Source organism: Apus apus, chromosome 1 (assembly GCF_020740795.1).
Source record: "Apus apus isolate bApuApu2 chromosome 1, bApuApu2.pri.cur, whole genome shotgun sequence".
In the NCBI taxonomy this organism is placed as follows: Eukaryota; Metazoa; Chordata; class Aves; order Apodiformes; family Apodidae; genus Apus; species Apus apus.
The window spans coordinates 35,858,661-35,882,952 of record NC_067282.1 but is presented as its reverse complement, the minus strand read 5'-3'; the positions used below and the strand labels follow the sequence as shown (position 1 = coordinate 35,882,952).

The 24,292-nt window shown below is 38.5% G+C and overlaps 1 protein-coding gene across 2 annotated transcripts in view; it reads right to left on the bottom strand.

Moving 5' to 3' along the window:
* TDRD3 (tudor domain containing 3) overlaps window positions 1-24,292 on the bottom strand; it is a 98,902-nt gene that overhangs the window by 74,164 nt on the left and 446 nt on the right. The gene's annotated exons all lie outside the window — the stretch shown is intronic.

Genomic DNA, 24,292 nt, shown 5'->3' with positions numbered 1-24,292 from the left:
GCTCATTGTTAAAAACTGAAAGGATTCTGAGCCCAACAGAGTGTTCACTTTTTCAAAACTCATTACCTCTTCCTATAAGCCTCACTTCCTTTATCCTTGGAGGGAAGCTGTTACTACAGCTACAGTAACACCACTTCTGTGGAGTTAAAAAGAAAAAACAACACACAAACAAAAACAAAAAAACACCATCACTTCAAAGAGACGGCTGGACAGTGATGCCATCAATCACCTGTTTCCAAAAAAGATTCTCCCAGTGCTTCTAAAGATATCTTTCCCTTATCCTCCTATAACCCTGTTTTGCATACAGTAGCTGCAGACTGCAAATGACCAATGAAACAATAGGCAATGGCTACTGCACCACCAGCACTTAAATTAAGCAGCTAGTAGGTTCCTTCATAATCTGCAAAAATGTCTTTGGGCTGGCAGTAACACCCTGATCCCTGAATTGGAAGCCAACACTACCACAGCAGATCCCCTCACCATTTACAGGGTACTGTAGCTGTTGTTGAAGAAACTTTTTCTTTATACAGTTCTCTTGATGAGAAAACACACCTATAATGGCTATCATTATTAGAGATATAAAAAGTGAAGAAAAAAAAAACAAAACATGGATGATAACAAATAATGTTCAAGAGCATTACAAAAGTAGAGATTACATAGAATGAAGAAACAGAACCACTCCTTTCTGCTCAGAACTTACACTGGGATGGATCAAAATTCAAGAAAAAGGCCAATACTGCTACTGACAGCCAGGAAGAAGTTTTCAACAACACTACATAAGAAATAGGTCCCTTTTTAGGAAGGGATGTACAATGTAACACAAACTTAAAGCCTCAAAATGCAGGCACTGTAAAATTTTAGATATTTCTTAGCAAGAAACAAAACCTTTTTGAAAAATTAATTAAACTCTTATCTTCACCCGAGTTCCCCTGGAACTATCCTGGGGTATGGGAAAGAGATAAATGGGTGTTTCAGCACCAGAACAGCTTTCAAAGGCACGCATAACATTTCTCAGACTCCAAAGCTTCTCTGATATTTTAATACTGCTAACTGTAACTTTCAGCTCTACATTCAGTATTCAGTATGAAATCCAGTTTCATTTTACACAATTACAGTTAAGACAATTCAGAGCAATGGTTGAAAACTATTAAGAGAACTGACAAAAAAAAGATTTTTGCTCTTTTTGTGATCGTGCTTCCACCTGTCATGATGACAGCTCAGGTAACAACCCTAAGTTTTGGAACTGCTGTTTTATATTTCCCCATATAGAGGATGAATCAGGAACTACACCATCAAAGTATATGCCACAATATTATACAGATAACTTACAGGTTTTCAGGATTTATGAATCATGGTTTTGTAGAATCATTCCTAGTGTCACTAGCATTTTCCAAGCTAGCCAAAACCACAGCATACCCTTCCTTTAAAACTTCAATAGTTTAAACACATTTAGAAAGTTTACCAGTAAAATTATTCCTGCTTAATGAGAAGTGAAACTCTCACATTTAATTTAGTTTTATAGTGCCTTCTGAAACTTCAGGACAGAAACAAAAATGTCAAAAATTAAGCAGTGAAAATGGACTGCAACACACTAGAGTCATCACATAATCATAGAATGGCTAGGGTTGGAAGGGACCTTAAAGAACATCTAGTTCCAACCCCCCTGCAAGGGCATGGACACTTCCCATTAGATCAGCTTGCTCAAGGCCCCATCCAACCTGGCCTTGAAGACCGCCAGAGAGAGGGCACCCACAACCTCCCTGGGCAACCTGTTCCAGCATCTCACCACCCTCACAGGAAAGAACTTATTCCTATGGTCCAACCTGAATCTCCCGTCTTGAAGCTTCAAACCATTGCCCCTTGTCCTCTCACTACAAACCCATGTAAAAAGCCCTACCCCAGCATTCTTGTACGCCCCCTTCAGATATTGGGCAGTTGCTATAAGGTCACCATGGAGTCTCCTCTTCTCTAGGCTGAATAACCCCAACTTCCTCAGCATATCTTCATGGGGGAGGTGCTCCAGTCCTCTGATCATCTTCATGGCTCTCTTCTGGACACGCTCGAGGAGTTCTGTGTCCTTCTTATGTTGCGGAGTCCAGAGTTGGACACAGTACTTCAGGTGGGGTTTCACCAGAGCAGAGGGGGAAAATCACCTCTCTCAACCGGCTGGCCATGCTTCTTTTGATGCAGCCCAGGATACGGTTGGTTTTCTGGGCTGCAAGTGCACTTTTAACGGCTCATGTCAATACTGGTCCACCACTACCCCCAAGTCCTCCTCTGGGCTGTCCTCAATCCTTACTCATCCCAACCTGTATTTGCCTCAACCCAGGTGCAGAACTTTGTGCTAACACAAGTATTTATATAATTTACAATGTAATAATCCTACACTCATGACAATTCACAGCATAGTGACCTACAAAAAATTTGGCACTCTCGTGTTATACTTTAAGTTACAACATGCAAGAATGATAACATGTTGCATGGTTTTCAAAACTGAGAAGATCCTATGTTTGCAAAAAAAACCCCTTAGATTTTCTTTCTATAAGTATCTTTCTATAAGTATCAGTTTTAGAAGTTTCCTACTTTAAAAACAAACAAACAAACAAAAACCCACAAAAGCAGCACACAATCTTGAACAAATCTTCAAGCAGTCAATTTAAAGAGCTCTGTATTAAGGTACCTAATAGTACTGTCTGAGAAACCATCAGCTTCCAGATCAGATGCACACACCAGGCTCCTGTAAGTTGTGGGTCATACCTGTTAGCCCTTTGTCTCAACTGGCATTAGACACCTGCCTGTGCAGGTAGAGGTAACTGAGCCCTTACACCTATGGGACTTGGCACATGGCTCACACAGGCACACTGTCCTCTTCACTTAAAGTGGAAAAGCAAAAGCTTCTGCCACTGCTGCCATCCATAAAAGAGTGATAACATTTCCCTGCCTCATAAAAGCACTGAAGGGAAAACCGAATTTGAGGAAGCATTCAGAGACAAAACCTGGATATTTTTATGAGCAAATCTGGAGCCTTTTTGATCAGCAACTAAACATTTAAAGCAACACAGTCACAAAGAGAGCACACACACAAAGACGTTCCTTTCTGTGTTATCTTCCTCCACGTCCTTCAAGGAAAAGACACATGAAAAAGCGCATTTATATTACATACAATTATTTATAACATCTGCTGCTATAATTTAAAATATAATTAAAATGCAAAACAATTAATATTGTCTACCATGGAAAAACAAACAAACAAAAATAAAACAAACAAACAAAAAAACAACACTGGACTATACTATACATCCATTTTAACTATGCCTAAACAACCCAGAAAACAAATCACAGAATCACAGAATCTTAGGGATTGGAAGGGACCTCGAAAGATCACCTAGTCCAAACCCCCTGCCAGAGCAGGATCACCTAGAGTACATCACACAGGAAAGTGTCCAGGTGGGTTCTGAATGTCTCCAGAGAAGGAGACTCCACAACCTCTCTGGGCAGCTTGTTCCAGTGCTCTGTCACTCTCACAGTAAAGAAGTTTTTTCTGATGTTCATGTGGAACCTCCTATGCTCCAGTTTAAACCCACTGCCCCTTTTCCTATCACTAGAGATCACTGAAAAAAGCCTGGTTCCGTCCTCCTGACACTCACCCTTTACACATTTGTAAACTTTGATGAGGTCTCCCCTCAGTCCCCTCTTCTCCAAGCTAGAGAGACCCAGCTCTCTCAGCCTTTCCTCATAAGGGAGATGTTCCACTCCCTTAAGCACCTTTGTGGCTCTGCACTGGACTCTCTCAAGCAGTTCCCTGTTCTTCCTGAACTGAGGGGTTCAGAACTGGACACAATATTCTAGATGTGGCCTCACCAAGGCAGAATAGAGGGGAAGGAGAACCTCCCTTGACCTACTAACCACACCCTTTCTAATGCACCCCAGGATGCCATTGGCCTTTTTGGCTACAAGGGCACACTGCTGGCTCATGGTCATCCTCCTGTCCACCAGGACCCCCAGGTCCCTTTCTCCTACACTTATCTCCAGCAGGTCAGCCCCCAACCTGTACTGGTACATGGGGTTGGTCTTCCCCATATGCAAGACTCTACACTTGTCTTGTTGAACTTCATCACACTGCTCCCTGCCCAACTCTCCAGCCTGTCTAGGTCTTGATGAATGGCAGCACAGCCTTCTGGTGTGTCAGCCACTCCTCCCAGTTTAGTGTCATCAGCAAACTTGCTGAGGGCACACTCTGTTCCCTCATCCAGGTCGCTGATGAAAATATTGAATAGCACAAATACTCCTTTTAAAATGCCTCAGGTGAAAAGGAACATTTTATAAACTACCACTGACCCTCTGAACTGGGCTTCTAGAACTAAAAGGTGAAGCAAACAGCCGTAACTCATCAAACCTCCAGAGCATCAAAGGCATGGAGAAAGGGATGACTTACACTTTATACATAATATATACGCACATGCCCACGCAGCTGAAAACAGGAAAAAGCAATGTAAAACTGAACTAGTGCCATCTGAACAGTTCTGATGAGATGCAGCAACCCTCACTGCAGAGGATAAGTTAGGTATTTGAATCTGAACAAGTCACACTCTGCTCCATTTGTAATCATCATAGCAATTTATCTTTCTTATCTTGGACACCTAGCTTAGAAAGAGATTAATAGCCTTCTGGAGTTAATTATTTCTGTAAATTTAATGGAGACTTAAGAGTACAGCTCAACCCAGGCATCTAAATTTTAGACAACTGAATTTGGACAGAGAATTAAACTTGTGTCTGCTGTTGGAGTGTAACTCCTAGACTACACATTCTTGACAACAGGCATCAAGACAAGAGCTATATACTTCCAGCTAAGATTTATCCAATATCTGAATGCAACTGCAAGACAGCCTTTCACTATGTCAGAAAACATGAGAAAGATTCTACAAAATAGGCAGAATCATAATGCTAGGAAAAATAAAAGTCTCTCCTCAAAAATAACAATTTAAAACACTTATATACATAATCATATTCTGAGAGCCCCAAGGAAGCTCCTAGCTTCCTGGAAACTGCTGGTAAGTCCACCTTAGGAGGAACTACACTCCTGCTTCCTACACTTCTCTCTAGTAGGGAGACAGAAACAGCTACTAAACAGTCAGTCTTGTACAGCACTTGCCCAAGAATAACGTATCATTTTACAGTCCTTCACCCATGACTGAACTTGTGAGCAGACAAACATTATATACATTGATCTGGATGATTTCAAGTAAACTGCTGCTTCAAACACTGTTACTTTTATGCCTACAGCACCAATGCCTGCTGCAATAGATGCCAGCAGCATGCAGAAGGGAGACTGTGTGAAGTCAGGTTGACTGAATAATATTCCTTCCAGAAATCAACATCTCAAAGCTCACACAGCAGTGCACCTCTCAGAGCCAACAGCACAGCTACAGCCATAAACTGCTTACATAGTCCAGCCTAGAATATTTTGCCATCAGAAAGTAAATGACTGCCTCAACATTAAAGAAAGAAACCCATTACAAGCTAAAAATGCACATTATTGTAATACCTCTGAACATCTGCTAATGCAGATGTCTGGGTTTTGGAAAAAAAGTTACTATTAATGTTTCATTGAAGAGACATCAATCTAAATTTCTACTTTGTGCAACTCAAATTTGTCACAAGAGGTATGTAACTAGTTAGGAGCAGCACCACAAAAAAAAAAATTCTTCCATCTTGCGCTGCCACTCACAATTTTCTCAAGCTGATTTTATAACCATAATTTTGCATGTAGATAGAAAATTCAGGAATAGAAAAATAAAGCTGTCAATAACTTACCTGATGGGATTTATTCAAATATGTATTTTGCTTTTATAAACTATGTATTACTATACAAAAATTACATTAAAGACATACTAGTGTCTCAAAGACATTACCAGGAGAGGAAATGAACACATTAAAATGTCAAACTGTCTTTTTATGTGTATTCAAACACACCACTCAGGCACAAGCAATACCATAATACACAATCACCCTTATTTTCAATAGCTACTATTTGCAGTCCACACTAAACACAAATTATGGCAGCTTGAAGATTTTTTTGTTGTTGTTATTGATGTTCAGATATTGCCATCAGAGAATCCAAGTGCACAATATGAAATAATTAAACCTGCCTTCAAGGGCTTCTGTAAGGTGAGAAGATAACTACCTTCCTTTCACAATGTGGGATAAAATGCAGATAGATTTCAGGTAGAAGTGTCAAAAAGAGCAGCACTAACTTTGAATGTCCTTCTTGAAACAACACTCTTTTTTTTTCAAATAGTCAGCATTTTCAGACTAATTTTGAGGTATGCACTGAACGTATGATAGTCATAAGCTCTGCACTTCTGAAAGTCCTGACTCCAGCTTTCCTCATCACTCTGCTTCTGTCCCAAGTCAGAATTCCAATCCTTTTACTTCCTAGTCTTCTGTATCCGATGCAAAGCAGTCTTCTCTCAATCACTGTCCAAAAATGAGTTCATCAGTAAATTCTTACAGAGCGACTCAGTAACATCTACAGGGAGGCAAGGAAAGAGTGCTTTGGTAAGTATGCTCACAAAAAGCAACTTGGCGTCTGGCTTGCCATTTTTCTATTCTGGCAACATGTCATTTATTAATGTAATGATGTCAGATATACTTGATGCAAAAGTCCCTCATGACCTTAAAGGCTCAAAAATATTTTTGATATACCAGAGCTCTTTAATTCACACTGAACACAAAAAAAAGTATTTTTTATACAATTAACTACAAGATTAAATAGAAGGTATTCCCTCTCTTCCATCTCTATATTCCACTAACAAGCTGTAAATGCCTCCCTGAATAACTCAGTAAGGGCTTCTGTCTTCCTTCACACTCAGACTGTGCTTACCCTTTATGGTCAACTATTTATTTTGTCTTTACAGATTCAAGGATCTAGCCAATGTCTGGTCAAAAATATAATTTAAAACAGTATGTTTCTCATGAGACCATTTTCATATCCCTCTCCACAAACACGACTGCCTACACCTCAGACATTTCTGATAACTCTGTGAAAGATCAAGAGCTACTCCCTGAACTTGGCAAGACTGATATGCTATTTACTACTGAGAAGTTATGAGAAGTTAATGGCTTGAAAACAGAAAATCTGGCTTTCAGGAAGGCTAGTCAAATAGCCACATGACTCACAGTGCTGATCTCATGATGTTGCTACGTCTATACAAATTTGATCATAGCACTGCCTTTTTACTCACACTCTTTCCTGAAGCAAGCATAATCTCATTCTTCCACAGTCAATACAAATCCTTTACTATGTATTTTGCTTAACTTCATACACCTGTATCTCCTCTGAAGTTTGAGTGATGCACAGACATAATTCCTGATCTCCATGCTAACAAGTGCAACCACAAAGTCGACTGTGGTTTCAGCTCACAGCAAACTGCATAACACACGCATCACAAAGTATTCTTGATATTAATTAAATTGATGCATCCTGCTCATAAATCTGAAGTTTTTAATAGGTCTGAATTAACCAAACTCTACTTTCAACTTCTACAGGCAACACAGTAACATAGCATCAAAACTTAATATAACATTTAAGTACAAGTCTAGTCACAGCTCCACCTGTGTTTACCAGTGAGTTGGGATGGGGTCATTTTAGAATCAGCCATAGAGTGTAGAGGGTGTGGTACAGGGACTAAGATTTAAGATGCTCAGCTCCAGCCATCAGCAGCATTAACACTCTGCAGCTTTCCTTTGAAGAAAACAAATCTCTTTAAACTACTCATATGACTGGAAACTGAGAGGTTCGGTACAAAGACATGCAAAGGACCAAGACAAAAAAGGTGACAAAAGTGAAAAATAAGGATGAAGAGCAAAGCTAGGAAAAAATGACAAAATAAAAAAACTTGTTTCTCAGTTTTGGGTTGGTTTGCCTTTTTTTTTTTTTTAAGTATCATTTCAACCAAGACCACTTAGCTTTCTACTATCTGATGTTTTTCAAGACAAGATGCACTGAAACGTCTGTTGTCTATAAAGAGAATCTCCTTCAAAAATTACTCTTTTATGCTTTGCAGGATAACTATCTGCCAATAACCATATAAGCCCTATAAACTAAATCATAAGAGAAGAACACCCCTCTCAGGCATGTTTATTTTGGAAAATTCTGATAAAATCCTTTCTGCACCTGTTGTAATTTTATCTACCTCAAGTCTTTCAGGAAATGGTCACTTCCAATTTGTCTTGAATGATGACTTTAGTTTTTGTTTCTAATAAAACATGAAGGGATTTAAAAGACTTTACAGCAGCTGCACATTTTCCTAGCAAAGAATAACTGCAGTGGATAATTGCATGATGAATAACATTGTGCACAAGAATTAGAATTCAAATCATAGCATTTTGTGAGCATTAGCATCTCTCCACAGCTTTAGTGCCTAGGTATCTGATCCTTTGTCCACTCCTTCCGTTGAAGTTGCTCCAAATGTTAAAAAATTAAAAAATAATAAGACAAACAAAAAAACACCACCACCAACAAAAACCAACACAAAACACCAAACCTCCCAAACCAATGGACCAAACAAACAAAAAAACCAAAAAAAAGCCACAACCAACAAACAAATAAAACAAAACAAACTAACCCAGAGTGATTAAGTCTAAGGGGCAATTTGCCCAAGATGCCAAGGCAACTATAAAGGAAGTTTCATTATTTATAAAATATAGAATGGCATCAAAGAAGAAAAACTATTCCACCAAAGTGTGCATTATGGATTCAAAGTCAAAGCAGTCTCCTGCAGGAGGCAGAGTGTGTGGCTCAAATCCCCATGGTGTGAGCTGGTATGCACTTATATTGAAGCAATCCAGCTGCTGAACCAGCGAGAAGCATGAGGAAGAGACAGACACTTTGGCCAAATTTCTCCTCCCTCCGTTTGTATTCAATATGCTTGACAAATTAAATAGATAAACTATTTCACATGAAGTCTAGTTTCTTCGGTTTTGTTTTAGCGAACAAATTCCAAAGTTTTTTAAATGGAGTTGAATTAAACTACCGTTAGAAAACAATGATTATATATTATGCAGTCTGTCCAGCAGCCCTGTCACACTGATGAATTCTAATCACGCAGGACAATTTCAGCCAAATTTGACAGAGAAACAGAGGTCTCAAAGATGCTGAGTTTCACTAAGTTTCACAGAAATCAGCTGCCGGGTAGAAGCAAGACATACAAATTAGCAGTTGCATTGTGGAAAAGCGAAACAGAACTTGGCTCTCATCCATTTTGAGCAGAAGCAATCAACTGGTCAATTGAAGCACTCGCCTAGCTCCAAACCAGCCATAACACTTGCTGTTGCTTGCCAAAGAGAGAGGGACGTGTAAGGAAGCCAAATGTGTTCTGAGGGAGAACAGACCAAATGAAGGAAATGAAGGCATGACAGTTTGAAGACACCAGACAGCACCAAGGGCATTGCAGAAGGCAGTCATGGAGTTAAAGGGGAAAGTTTACAAAAACGAGTTTAGTTTTGGGAGTAGAGGGCACAAGTCATAAGACAACCACGCTTTCTGATTTTCGTAGCTCTCAAAAGATAATTTTCAGGTTTTTTTCATTTTATCAATGGAGCAAAATAATCATGATGCTATGACTCAAAATCAGACTACCTACTTTCTTTAATGCAAGTTATTTAAAATTTATGTCCCAATATTCCAACCAAGAAATAGTGAAATCAAGTGTGTGTCACAACATTTAGGATGTAATCTTAAACTAGAAAGTACAAAGTGAAACATAATCTGCATCCCATAGTAAAATAAAATTCACAGTTTACTATGGGGTCAGGACTACAATCAAAGAAGGCAGATGAGCAAGAACCAGGTGACATGATTACCTCTCAGCTGAGAAACAGTAACTGATGACACTCTTCATTTACTGAGCAGAAAAACAGGCATATCGTCTTCAAAGAGAGACTGCATGATAAAGCTAAACCTTTTTTTTGGTTTAATAAGGTGCTAATTAACTTTTTTTAGGGGATAGAGGGTTGGTAATATCACATCAACATCACACCACATCACATTCTCTCTGTAATTTGGTACTTGTCCCTATAAAGATGGGGACTGAATGACAAGTATCCCCTCCCCTCATGCTCCTCTTTCTCTGTCCTGTCAGATCACTTATTTTCCCAAACTCTCACTCCTTTCAGGATCCTCCTTCTTTATTTGACGGTAACTAAGTAGATCAAATCTACAAAACACCTTTCTTTTGAAGATTAACTATATAGAACAGGCTACTTCAACATGAAGAAGACTGAAGAAGAGATTTAATATATTTTTATGGTTGTTAAGTGACATTAAAGAGATAAAAAGGGATTGGTTATCCGCTGTCTCTAAATTAACAAGTGGAAAACTCAGTAAACTTAGAAAAACAGCACTTCATACAGCACATTATGTTGTTATTCACTGTTCCGTGGCTACTGAAATTTTACATAGGTTCAAAAAGCAACTGCACAAATCCATGCAGAATAAACTAATCAAAAGTCTATTTAACAGAAAGGAAATGTCCAGCTGAGGAAATTACTGAAAAAACAATCATTATATGCTGGGGAGAGAGACTGAGATATCATCTCTGCGTATATGTCACACTATCAGGCTTCTCCGCAGACATCACTTACTGGACTTGATTAGAGACAGAGTACTGGGACAGAAATGTTGAATAACACATCAAAGGACAGCCCAAGATCATCCGCTGTAGAGAGTGAGCAAAGAAAGAAGTGCATGGGGAACAGAACAATTTAAGTTTTTTGTTCTGTAGCCAAGTTAACTCAAAATACCACTTCAACATAAAATGAAAAGATCTTTCACCTTTCTTGTAAGTATTCAGTTCATAAATTTGAGAAATCAGAAGTAGCTGCCAGACAAAAAAAAAAAAAAAAAAAAAAGGGCATTCTAATAATGGTTCCTAATAAGTAATTACTTTCTATGTATCACAAATTCTATATTCAAGTCATACAATACATTTTTTTCCACTACAAATTAGCCTGGATTTTCCTAGCATAAGCACATCAAAATTGTATTAACACAACCACTTTACAGTTGAAAAGAGATGCACTTTTCCTCAAGAAAAACACAAGAGAACTAATTTTAATTTTTTATTTTGGGGAGGGAGGGTGCAGTGGATGACACGGCAAGAAAAACTGAACTATGCAAGAGGCATAACTACAGCAGTTCTTTGGCCAAAAGGAACATCACAGAGCTCAAAGACATGCACAAATCCATACCCCTTGATACTGCTGAGGTGGAGAAGTGGCTGGACAGAAAACAGCTGTGTGGGTTCATGAAGAAAAACTATTTGAACACAAACCAATGTGCCTATATAGCGGTAAAGACTAGAGACATACTGGGCTATATTAGCACAACTGTACCCAGCAAATCAAGAGACACTATTTTTCCCTTTCTCTTAGTGCAAAGCCATGTCAAAATACTGAGTCCAGTTTTGGGGGTTCCCATTACGAGAGAAGACAAACAAACAGGCCACGAAGAGGTTTTTCGAGGCTTAAGCCCATGTCATAGAAGATGAGAGCACCATTTTGTCAAGTTCGTTCACCTTGAAGAACAGCAGACCAAACAAGGAAATAATTTGTTCCCCCACTATCTGAAGGTGGTGTAAGGAGACACATTCTGAGAGGTGTGGAGTGAAATAATAAAGGGCAAAAGACACAGGCTGAAACACAAAAAAACTCAAATGGACATAAGGGAGAGAAAAATTTTCCCAAGAGTGGCTAAGCACTGTAACACTACACTTTAGAGACACTCAAACTTCAACTGGACAAGGCCTTCAGCAAGCTGACCTAACTTTGGAGTTAGTCCTGCTTTGAGCAACAGCTTTGAGCAACGGATGGCCTCTCCAGAGGTTGTCCAAGCAAACCTGTTTTTTTATATTATATTTATATTTTGAGAAAAACATCTCAAAAAATGCTTTCTCAAAGCAATGCTTTGTGTATTTCTTCCAGTAAGAACAGTTAAAAGTTGGCTTATTGAGACTGGAATATATAACATATAATATTAATACATAAGCTACAAATGGGTATAATTTTGATCATTTTTAATCACTTGATTTAGCTTATCAGTTGTATTAATGAAGGAGACTATTAATATTTCTCAATTCAAGCTGTAAAATCTTACTTTATTACCACACAGAAAGGGCATTGAACCATAAAACTACAAAACGAAACTTGGAAACATTATTACTTGGTATTTTGTTATTAAAGCATGTCTTACATATCAGTGTCAAAGACCTGGACTACTTCTGCTTCAAGACACTTTGTATTAATTTCTGAAATAATAGCAGCTTAACATCCCCAGTGCCTGCTGACTCACCAAGTGAGATGCTAAGCAAATGCCTCCAGCTTTATTTGAAATCTTTAAAACAGAATTTTGTCACCAAAGTCCTCAAGAATAGTTGCTACAGTGGGTACTGTTCTTATAAAACTTATTCTAGTGCTCTAACTAAAAAAACTGAATTTCTTAAGAAAACCCACACACATCCCTCCTTTCTACATATGAAAACAGGCAAAATCAAATAAACAAAAATATAATTTACAACCTGCTCAGAAGACAAGGATGAAAGATAAGTACTCATTCCCTAGACAAAGAAGTATATGAGTGAAAATACTAACCAGAAAATAACTTATTACAGGTGTGGTCACGGAGGCTTACGATACACACATCCCTGTTACTACCCCTGCATAATTTTAACTCAGCATAGAAAATTTTTTTGCATAGGGACAAGTTATTTTCAACCCTGCAGAAGTGGAAGGTTTCTTTTTATTCTACTTTATGCTATAAACAGACATTTCTACAGACTTTTGAACTTAGATTTATAGCGTAATTAAAAAAAAAAAAAAATCAGTCAAAATAAGAAGTGTAAAGACATGCACACCAGTGCAATGTTAAAAAACATACAGTAAAATACGTGTTTACAATTCATTATTTGAAAGCTCTACAGCTCTACAGCTCTCATATTTCGAAAACTGGAAAATACTACATATTTATTAAAGAGCTTCCAAGAATGACTTCCAAGTTGTAGTTTGTCAGCTGTACAGCCATTTCATTCAACTATTGACCTACAGACAAGTATAGGTCTAAGAAAAATATGATCATCCAAACTACTGCAAAACAGTCAGGTATTCATCCATAAGTGCAGTTTCAACATGTAACCAGAAGCATACTTCTCCTAACTCATAGTACATTTTATTAAAACGCTTGTAGTTATAGCATCAAAGTTTTACTAGAGCACTTTTTCAAAGTTAGTAAAAATTAAAAGACCGGTTTGCATAAAAGAAAACCTGCACTACACTTCACTACTGCTGCTATAAACAAACTGCAAAAAAGAAACATGGTAAGACACCATATCAAATATTACCTTTTGCATGGTTTATTTAAATATTCTTTGAAATAACAGGTAAAAAGCAGGTGTTCAAAAAGTTCCTTGAACCCAAACCTAAGGAAGATACTGAAAAACATTTAAGAGAGGAGCTCTACAGATAATAAAGCACCAAGTTCATCTCTCCAGTGCAACAGCATGAAGCAAATATGATCATAGCTAGAACATAACAAACTTATTATTCTACACTAAATTAATTTTTTTTTTCATTTCTTCAGGTTATTTTCACATGGCAATGTACTTGGCTTAGGAACCAAAACGTGACCTGAGAAAACAGAAGACAAGGTGAGTGATTATGTTAGATTAGAAAGCAGTTTTCTCTTCTCTTCCCCATTCCCAAGCTTATGGAAAATTACAGGCTAGCGAACATTTAGCAGCATTTTACATGGAAATCTTTTTCCATCTCAGAAACCACACATTAGAGAACTTTTTTGCCTAACTGTCCAGGATCCTAATGAGCATCAATCATGAATTTTTGTAACAGGTTTGACCAAGGTTGAAAACTTGGTAGCTTAACAAAACTCAACAACTCACACATAAAAAGCATTCCAAATTCTTATTTCTTCATTTACTTATTCCATGATAATTTTCTTCAGTTTAGCCAATTATTCAAAAGGAAACTGTAAAAGGTATGCAAGAAATGTTCCAGGCCAATTTGATAGTAAGGGTCCTCATCAGCCTTTAAAAAAAAAAAAAAACAAACAAAACAAACCTTGCAAAAATTGTTAGATGCTTGACTTTAATGACACAAAAATGGTTTGAAATTATATTGCTACATATTTAAGAACAATTTTAACTAAACAAACCCAAACCTGTTTAGCTTCAAATATTAAATATAAACGTTGATGCATCCACTGCCTTCACTTACTCTGATTTTCACAGTTATAAACAAACAAATTTGATATTATTCTGAAACAAAAATAGGTAAAACATCACAGACAGCATTCAAGTGAAAAGCTGCAGAGGAATTTGGCAGATACTTGCCACAAGGCAGAACTCCAAGCTGCAACTCCCAGGTCTATAAGTAATCATATGTGTATTACAGAGATGTATGGGTATGCTGAATTAAAAAAAACCACAACCCCTAGCATGTTTTTAAAAACAAGAATCGTGACTGTGCTCATTATACATTGTTTTAAATAAGAAGTAGCTCCATAGATCATCACTTTTATTCAAGTATCCTCTCAGCATTCTTGAGCAGCTCATAGCTTCAACACAAAATATGCCTCATTCAGAAGTCATTACTCTGCAGGCAGAACTAGACCCTTAAAAATCATCCACGTTCTCCTCTGCTCCTTCACTGACATTTTTCCCCTTGCACTCTCTTCCAAATAGCAGTTAAATGGAAACCTTAGCACTTGCAAGTACTTTTCACTATAAAAAAGAAAGTGTTCTAAGAAGTTGAAAAATGAAATGCTTCACTAGTGTTACCATTCTAAAATGCAATTTACAATTCAACTTCTCTGCTTTGTATTTGAAACTGCCTCAGATACAGCATTATCGTTTAACAAATAAAAACGTATGTACTTGGAACATCCTAGTAAACTTAACTGTCCTCATGCCTTTTAAAGTCTCCCCTATTCCCTAATAGTAATTATGGAAACATCAATCAAAATAAAGAAATGTAAACGTGCTTCCATAATAAATGGCAATTTATATTGTTCTATTAAGCAATACTAAATAACAAGATGATATAGTTGTTGAAAGTTCTTTTTTCCCCATTCAGTACACTGCCATCAATATCAGAACTAAATACATATTTCATACCTTCATAAAACAGAAAAATAATGTTACTAATGCACTTGGTAATGGTCCTGGATCACATACACTTTTAGTCCATGTTTTAATGGTATATAATGTCTTACATGTATAGAAGTATTTTAAACACTGAGCTAACAAGAGACTGTATTTTACAACAGTAGAAGAATATAACACAGTGAAACTTGAACAGATTGTAAAAAAACTTTAACATGAGTCTCTACAACTGCTTAGTAGGAGAGATTTAGTGATAAGTACACAAACAATTATCCAACAGTAATAGCTGCAATGCAAAAATGTCAACCTTTCCCAGGTAACACACAGAGATGTACCCAAGATAACCTCACTAACTCCAAACTTTGATAAGATAAGCTTTCAGCAAGTGACACTGCTGTTACACAGCAGATGCTAGAAACAGCCCCTGCAGTGAAGAAAGCTCTGGATGAGGGCTCTTGTGTGCTTTGCTTCTTGGTAAGATTTGTTACTCCATGCCAGGCCACAGCAATTCAAGACACGAAAGTAACAAAGAGGAGGGTTTTCTTTCTTCAGCTAATGAAATTCATTAATTCTTCTTGCTGAGATAGAAGCTGTGAATACTGTTTCTCACTCACATTTCCCCAGGAAAACATTGGCAGCCACCCTAAAGTGTTAAACTGAACACAAATATTCTAACACTGGAGTCGTGCCAAAGACACAGCTGCCAGCCACTGAGAGTATCTTGAAGCTGTCTGAACACACATGGCATTTTCTTCTCTGGCTTTCCTCAACAGCTCTTTTTCAGACATGACACAGCACAAGAATCTCCTAGCCATTCCCAGAGCACTATGAGACAAACAACAGGAAAGAAAAGGCCAATCTTGACCACTCTCCCCAGGCACTGCATTCTGACACAGAAGCAATTTTAGCAGTCTGTTCTATAACAGTCTTCATTTGCTGTCAGTTAATGCCATCACTCCCATTTCTAACACCCACACTACATTTCTCAAGCTGAATGGTTTAAAATTATGTCGATGTGAGAATGCACATCAGGCTTCAACTGCCAGTGTTAACAGAATTATTTAAACCAGTAACTTTCTTTACTTTAAATGTACAAAGCAGTTCTCTCAAAGGTTGCGCATCAGTCCTAGAGCCATCCAGTCTTACTAAATTCTGATACTCAGAACTACGCACTACAGTAAGTTTGTAAAATGTGAACAGAAACATTCACATACCATTCATCCCTCAGAGGGCCTTTCCTTTTTTTCTGTCAGTTGTATTAGAATTATCGTTATTGGAATTAAATATCCTCCTTTTGCCCTAAAGAAACAGAAAATTACCCTTGAAAATATGAACAATATGTACATCTTGGATAATGAGGCTTAAATGTATTTTAATTATATCTTTTATTATCACAGAACAAGCAATCTCTAAAAAGTTAACCAATGTAGAGGGTATTTCCAACATTTGTGGGAATAATTCTAAGTTAAAACTACATACTTTTACATGTACATTAAGCTGTATTTCGTCCAGCAGTAACACGTAAGTAAAAATCCAACTAATGCTCTGCTACTAGTTAAAGGAAAGCTTACTGAAGGAAAAAAAAAAAAAACACCAGTAAAAGGAAATTGGCTTCATCCTGGCTCAAACCAGGACATATGCACATCTAAAAAACTACTGAATATCAATTTGTTATCAGCACGAATGACAACAGCATCTCACTCCAAAATCTCCAGCTACCCTCTCACCAGATTGTTGCTCAGGGATTTAAGGTCTGGGGAGTGTGAGCATGCAGAGTCTAAAGAGAGAAAAAGCCATCTGTCTCAAGGGTCTTACAACATGATTTCTGAACACAAAACCTTTACAAAGGGCTTTCTACTGAGACCTGGGTCATCTATATGCCACATCTACTCCAAATCCCTCAGTTTTCCACTTTCTAGAAGGTACATGCTTTCTGGCTAATAATTTAAATCTCCAGGACCACTCAAGCTCAAAACACACCTGCTTTTATGTTTGCTCAAATCATAAAAGATACTGACCATCAAGAAAATGTAGACTTCCTAAACACACTTGTTGCTTTTATAACTTGCTCTTCTGTTGGGAAGTTAATTCGGTTTTGTATTCTACTCTGCCCAAGTCCTTCTCAAACCCCTACCAAAATCACGTTTGTACATGTGCTCTGCTTACAGTATACTTAGAAGCAAAATTTGTGGGAGGGAAGACGTAAATCAGTCACAATTATTTGAACAAGCCCTACTCATTCACCTTGTTTAGGCAATTATATCAATTAGTTTATCGGCAGAAAAATGATTGAAAATGTTATGAAACTCAGCAAACATCTCCATCTCAGAGGTAATGTGCATTGTTCAATACATGCTCAAAGACCATGGGGACAGTAAAAGGTAGAAAGAAGGGAGCTACTAGGTCACAAAGACAAACCCATTAAGTAACATCTGTCCTAACAAAGTATTTGCATCTCAAAAAGACAGCAGAGCCTATGAATTATAAGGTTAAGTATACTGGACACAATACATTCAAAATCTCCATGGACCCCAAAAAGGAGACTAGCTATGGAAAGCCTACATACTCCTACAGAACTCACTGAGTGGAGAGAATCAACCTGAGACACACTATATATCAAGAGAAGTTAGGCCACTAAAAAGGTGGATGTCAAAAAAAGTCTGTAACAATTTAAAGGACTTTCAGTTTTAGATGTGCTCCAAGTAGACTAAGCTTTTTTTCTTTTCTCTCTCCTTTTGTTGAGTATAGGGTTCATGGTAGCAACATTCTTCAATCTGACTTGCAACAATTCTGTAAATCACAGTGCTTCAGTCTCTTATATTCAGATGTGAAGTCTGTGTCCCCAGAGATGACGAAATTTATCTGAGATCTGGCATAACAAAGGGAGAGAAAGAAGGTCTCTCCCAGGAAGTAACGAAAACCAGGAGGCTCAGTTACAGGAAGGCAGTGGAAATCACAGGTGACACTGAGCGCGTAGGGGACTGTCACACTTGCTTTGGATTTTTCTCTCTTATTTCCAACAGTCCTGTTTGTTTCTCTCTGAATTCCCACTCCCTCTTCCCCCATCTCCAATCAAGAGGAGAAAATTATTACTTCAGCAGAACTACAGCATGAAGACATTTACCTAACAACAAAAATATTAACATCAATGGTGCTTCTACTTACGCAGTCTAGGTCTAACACAGATAGATAAATCCCTTTTCTCAAGGGTGGCCAGAAGCTGATGATTCAGGTAAAGAATGTAAACCACAGCAACTATCTAGAAGCATCTGGAATGATTCCTAGTTCAGCCATTTCAGAGCTGGTAGTCCAATTTCCCTGCAAAGGTCAGTATTCAGGGTATCTGACCCTACCTGACTTTGCCCGATTACAATTTTAACCAACTTACATTTCTCTGCTCTGCAATATCATGTGGCAATTAAGTTCCACAATGTAATTACAGGTTGCTTAAATAGCTACTTCACTTTTCATCAGGTAGCAGGTTTAATTCACGGGGTTGCCTAATTCTTGTCTTAAGAAAAATAGCTATTCTTGCATTCTACTCATTATTTCTGTAAGAGCTACGGATTTTACAGACCTCTATCACCTCTTCCTCCATTGTTCTGTTTTCCAGACTAAAGATCTTTATCTTCCACAACTTTCATCTACTTTTTCACTGTCTATGAAACCTTTGCTGGGCTGATTACATTAATGCACACTGTTAATGATTTGGACACACCACTGATACACATACTGACCTAACAATTGTTTTATATCTTGTGAGCAAGTCCCAACAGCTTTCTGACCACTGTCCTTCTCTGAGTAACACTGGCCATCACTGTGTAGATAGGTTTGCATTATTTTCCCCCATGTGAGCAACACTGGGCATTTACAAGATGTGAACTACACTTCTATGTGAAAGCACTGTGTGCTCCCATCACCCCTTCTGCTTAAGCAATAGCCACCAGTGGTGATCCTGTTGGTTGCATCTGGCTTAAGCTGAACTCTGGGAGACAGATAAAAACACAATAACTAAGAGCTGTAGATCCTGCTCAACAGCTGAGGGCTAGTTGAGCATGCGCCAACCAAACTACAACTGGTATGTAAATATGACTAAGTAAATTATCTCACTCCATAAATAGTGGACAACACAGAGCCAGTTGAGCTCTCCTGCGTGGCAGCAGGCTGCAAACCAGGATTTCCCTTGAGAAGAAACAACTCTCAAGGTTTCTCCTCAAGGTTGCGAGGATCCTTATGGTGTCAGATACTCAGTAAGTGAATGAGCGCACTGAAACTTTGTACTCTCAGCTAAGTGATATGAAGGATTGATTGCACATATATAATACTTTAGACAGAAACGGTTGACCAAGTCTGGGATTGAATCCAGCCACACCTAGACTCCTCTGAGGAGGATAACCTCTTACTCTTGGTAAATAAGCTTTAGGTGAGGCTGTTTGTCAAATATGTTACCTTTTTAACTATTAACTATAGCCCTAAATTAGTTTCTTGTAAAAGCTGGGACAATTCCATCCAATATGAGCCATTTGTGGCCAGCTAGCATCTTCTATTAAAAAAAAAAAGTATCTAAAAGTCTCTGAAGTGTTAGTTTATTTGGTTTATTCCCTATAACAGAGGGTAAAACACTGGACCTTTTCTGCTCTGCCAGAGTGAAAATGACATGAAGAATTCAGGTTCTAACTACCCAGATTTGTGATCCAGCAAGAATGCAAGCCCATCAGATCACCCAGTAAGAGACACACACAAACAAAAGCTGCACTGATGTAGAATTTTGTTTTTTACTAGCACTTTTCAGACTTCATGGTACCAACAAAACTTCACAACATGACATACATCACAAAAGGTGTCTCAAGAACCTCAAAAAGGATGCATCTCTCCTGTGAACCACTGTGTTATCCCTGTGTCTAAGGAATATCTTGTATTCAGCTTAGCTTCCTCCATACACACGGACCAAAGCTGAACTTTCCAAAGACATTTCAGCGGAAGAGAAAAAGAACACACAGGAAAAGCAGATTATCTTGCAGAATCCTGGAACTGACCACTTCGCCAAATTCCTCCTGCACTCTTAGAAAGAGGTATTAGAATCACCCATGTGAGTGCTTCCCTGCATTTCTAGGCATGCACCTCCTTTTGCTTTAGAGCTTGGATCACGTCCCATGATTAGTCCTCCAAAAAACAAGTTTGAACCCATCAATCTTATCTCTAAAGTTACCCAGTATGACGCACATTACTTGCTGAAATTCCAAAAATTCAGTTTAAAAGTTTGATACACACTAACTTTACTGTTTTAATTTACAAAGTATATAAAAAAGTATTAAATTGATGTAAGGGTTTTCTCATTAATTACTAAGCATTATTATTTTGTTTCCAAACAACCAGTACAATTCCAATTCATCTTCATCTCCAGGAATAACTTTTCATAATTGGAAAACTGTTCACATAATGTTCAAAATATGCGAACTTTTACAAGAATATATATTTTTCCCATAGACTTGCTAATTTTTACAGCATCACACACCACAATTAAAAAAATCTGTACTACTTTACAAGGAACTCACATGTACATTTAGTTGTACTAAAAAAATCCCTTAGTTATCTAGTTTGCATGTGCTGCTTTCCCACGTTCGGAGATCAGTCACCAGACCCAAGATCTGTGGGAACACAAGCTAAACCTGCTCTAAGACATGCATGTTGTCCATTTTTGACAATGTGCAGGCCTTTATATGTAATAAATTCCCAAGTCCTGCAAAAATATAGGACACCAAAGAGGTCTTGACTTGTCCAATTCTCTTTTGAAATGCCACCTGGGAGACTTCCAAAAAAAGAATAAAAAATTCTGTTGCAAGGCAGTAAGAAGTGTTCTGCGATTTACCATTTACGTAAGGAGGATGTATTCTGCAGTCCTTCTAGATTTCACTTCCAGTAAGAAAACTGGATTCAATAACTTTGGTTCCAGTAAGGTCTATATTTTAAAGGGAACACTGGAAAACTGGTTCCAAAGTTCATGAATGTAACTATCACAATGACAAAAGGTAACTCACTCTGACCCCTAACCTTCCTCCCTGTAAGTGTCTGATAATTAAAGAAAAAGTTAACACAGAACTTCTCTTCTGAGACAGAATATCTTTTTCATTGCAATTTAATACAAACGCACCTCATCTCATCTCTCAAGTCCAAGCCAGTATCTCATTCCAAGATACAGCATCCAAGGTACAGCGTAGCGCATAATGAAAAGAACTAGCCTAAAAAAAAGGCATGCTTTTAAAGACAGCTGCCAGGACATCTCTTCAGTAGAACTACAATTCTGCCCACAAACTACATGTCTTTCACTCATTTTCATTAAACACCTCCACCAAAAAAAGATTCACAGCATAAGGCACCACTGTTACATTTACTACGAAGGGCAACTTCATCTTCCAGAAGCTGATCAAAACATAACAGATGTACTGAAATAAGCTTAAAAGGCAACCATTAAAAACTTGCAGAATTTTTTACGAATGATTACTCTCTTATAATACCTAGCCGGAAAAAAACAAATTACTGCTATACTGTATAAAGTACACCATGTTTACTGCTCTACTTGAAAAAAAAAATGTCCTTTATATTCAGAATCATAACAAACTAATTGCAGAAATTCATATAAATCAGTGTCCATACCAACTCTCTTTATCTTTAAAGACTTAAAAATGTTACAATACAATCGGCACCTTACAAGCTAGCAGATTTGCAACTATGGAAGAACAACAGTTTCTTACTTGGCTTGAAACACAAAGTGGTGCTTCTGCAGTTAAGTGGGGATGGATTTTAATACACAAACTCAGCTTTGTTTTGTACTAGAAAACAGCATTTTGACATGAAGTGACAGCAACAGTGGCAACCAATTTGGTGCAGAACATGATTTAACCACCAATGTAGTCAAGTGTAGTTAGAAATATACTACATTAAGTCTAAAGCATGGATGTGTAGGCTATTGTTCTTTTAAAAGTGCATGAACACTCAGATAAACAAGACTTCTGGAACATTATTACTTTTTCCACTCCCCCTCACATTCCTCAAAAGTGTATGCATCCATTTGCCCCTCTTTCATACTACCCTTCCCAATGCAAATAGGTCAAGGCATAATTCCAGTGGACCTGATAATCAACCCACTACTTGCCTGATCATCTTTCAGTCTCTCTATTTGGCTCACACCCTGCAGCACTGCAAGCGTTTATAGCCATTCAAGAGAATATGCCCCTAAGGAGACAGCCAAACTGCAGAATAACAGATCATTTCAGAGGTGCCTCATATCTGTACTGCCAAAACCTGAAAGCCATTTACCAGTGGCATCCATTCAACTGACAAAGTAGTAAAGCAAGTAAGAATCGAAAACTGTGATAAAATTCTGAATGTGAAATAGAGCACAGAGGGGAAAAAAAAAAAAACAAACACCACACCAAAACCCCACAACAAACTCATGAAAATAAAAATTACTTTTATAGAAAGATTTATCCTTTTTGGAGAGGAATAAGCACGAAAGAGGAGGGGGGTGATATCTCAGTTACAGTCAAAATTTCCCTTTAAATAAGCTAATGTTATGAAATAATTATGATTCTTTCAGTTCACTGATAGCCAGGAATCACTGGATTGTGCACTCCAGAACCACTTAGAACAGTGTTTTTCAGACATATGCTGCTGCATTTAGCATTGCTGCAACCTCACCTTAAGTACTGTGTGGACAGTTTAAGGATGTGAAGGTCCCTGAATGCATCCATAGGAGGACAACAAAGATGGTGAAAGAGATGGAAGGAATGTCCTCTGAGGAGAAACTAAGGACTTTGGGCTTGTCTAGGTTTGGGAAAAAAAAAAAGGAGGCTCATTGCTCTCTACAGCTTCCTGAGGAGGGCAAGTGGAGAAGAAGCTGCTGATCTCTTCACCCTGGTGACAGCATTTCTGGGAATGGTTCAAACCTGCATCCGGGGAGGTTCAGACTTGACATTATGAGGAATGGTGGTCAAACACTGCAACAGGCTTCCTAGTGAGACAGTTGATGTCCCAAGCCTGTCAGTATTCAAGGGGAATTTGACCAATGCCCTTAATAACATGCTTTAACTTTTGATCAGCCCTGAAGTGGTCAGGCGTTACACTCGATGATTGCTGTAGGTTCTTCCTCACTAAAATAGCCTAGTCTATTCTAAACCATATGATGTCTACATGTTTTAGATTGTTTTACAATGTTTTACAACCTAGCCACACATGAAACCACAATCCAGGAGAACCACTAAGTTAAACAGCAGAATAGAAATAACCCAAAATGCCACTGGAAATAACAATGTTTCTCACAATTTGAGCAGCTTTTCTCAATTATAACTCAATTACAAGGTGCTTTGTATCTTGGTAGCAAACGCTGAGCTTTTGTTTTGGTGAAAAACTTCTAAGTAGCTAAGGAAAAAAGGGTAAGGACTAAAACTTAAAAATAAAGACATAAAAAACCGAACAACTTCCAGACAACGGTGCCAGAACACCTCTAGGCTAGCAAACAAGATGCAGAGTTCGCGCTATGTATATGAAAAGTGCAACTCATTGAAAGACACTGTTCCAAAATAGATATGGTGTGCCAAATTGCTAGGACTGACTAGAAAACACAAATAACCTGGGTTCAAGCCTCACATGGGTATTTACTGTACTTTAATTCCACTTTTGCCACCATATCTTCTTTGCCGAACGGGAGCACAGTGTAAGCCGAAACAATAAAACTATCGGCAAGGGGCAGGCCTCCTGGCGTTTGCTATCGCCGACACCCAGCCGAGGCAGGCCTCGGGAAAAGGCAGGAGAGGGACAGGCAGGCAGGCCGCTCCGGCCTTCGCCGGCCCCCTCAGGCCCCTGGGGAGGCTCACAGCCCCGCCGGCGGGAGGCCTGCCCCGGGGTGAGGGGTCGGGGGGTCCCTCCCGGCAGGGCCACCAGCAGGGGCCGGGAGTTGCTCCCCGCGACCAGCACAATCCGCTCCAGGAGCAGGCCCCACGCACGGCGGGGAAGCGGCACCCTCTTTCCCTGGACACCGCGACTGGCTCCAAGCCGCAGCGAGCGGGAGCGTCCCCTCACCGCTGCACGCCTCAAGAACAGAAGGACCCTCAAATCCCACAGCG